We start from the raw sequence: 1,141 nt of genomic DNA, 5'->3' as shown, positions 1-1,141 counted from the left end.
TAGAGAACCAAATCTACAACCCTCCGCGCAGCTGGACACGGGAGCGCCGTCACCAGCCCATTCATTCACCTGCTGGAACGGAGGCAGGCAGGCAGGCAGCCCCCTCCCCCACCAGCCCCCAGCTCTCCCCGGGGTGAGTGGGCGGGGCTAAGCGAGAGTGGGCGGAGTCTTCGCCGCTGGTAAAAGAGAACGCGCTCGGGCAGCTCAGGATTCCATGTTTGGTGTGTAGTCTGCTACGGCAGTTGTCAGTGAGGGAGAGAGGAAAGCTACTCCTTATTTTATCGTCCGGTTCCTCGTTTACTGTTAATTTCCCGGGCCAGTCTCGTTGCTTTCGATGAATTTAAGTGCGCGTTAAAACTTAGTTGCTTGTGTATTTTAAGTGTGACGTTGTTGCAGACCTCCGAAAAAAGCCGTCCAAATAAGTCAGTTCTGTCTATGCCAGCGGCCAGGTGTTGATATATATACAAGTGCCTCAGATAGCAATGGGAAGGAGCCATTAAACGCACATAGCAGAGGATTACCACAGGAAACACAGGAGTGGAAAGGAACGCAGAAAGGTCAGTGAACATTGTGTTTTCCTAACTGAACGCTGTCTACCCTTCGGAACAGCGAGGTATCAGCAAGAGATAGGAGAGATAAGCATTCAGTCTTATGCCACTTGCATGCCGTCTGTTGTCGGTCCTTTCACCGAAATACCGACGATAATATCTCACTTTCCCTTTCCGAAATGGCATATATAAGAATTCTCTGCGAAAACAGTACCCATACATTATGTAAGGCAAGAGTACCTTTGCAACCGTGATCGCTTGCACTCTGACCTTGCCTTGCCCCCCCTCCCCCCAATATGCAAAGCTCGCCCTCTTTTGGATAGGGGGGGAGGTCAGGTGATTTTAGCCTGAGCGGGGTTAAGCTGGAACGGGATCAATAGCGAGACTGAGTAATCAATTAAATCCCCTTCGCAGTGTTGTGCAGAGCTCGCATGCATACACCGCTCTGGTTGGGTCTGGCTTCCCTCCCTCTCCCCCTATCCGCCTACCCCTGCCTCTTCGGTGGGCAGGGCAGGTGGGCTGGCGGTTCGGTGGGCCTCGGGGTGGGTCGGGACTGTGTTTGGGTGTTTGTGTTTGTAAAGGATTCATGGAAG

General features: G+C 52.6%; 1 protein-coding gene across 1 annotated transcript in view; it reads left to right on the top strand.

Moving 5' to 3' along the window:
• Positions 1-214: 214 nt before the first annotated feature.
• LOC119585724 (ubiquitin carboxyl-terminal hydrolase Usp2-like) overlaps positions 215-1,141 on the top strand; it is a gene marked incomplete in the record, with an annotated part of 125,661 nt that continues 124,734 nt past the window's right edge. Inside the window, 1 exon segment of the mRNA XM_037934412.1 lies at positions 215-557.

Source organism: Penaeus monodon, chromosome 20 (assembly GCF_015228065.2).
Source record: "Penaeus monodon isolate SGIC_2016 chromosome 20, NSTDA_Pmon_1, whole genome shotgun sequence".
NCBI lineage: Eukaryota > Metazoa > Arthropoda > Malacostraca > Decapoda > Penaeidae > Penaeus > Penaeus monodon.
This window is presented reverse-complemented; position numbering and strand designations above follow the sequence as displayed.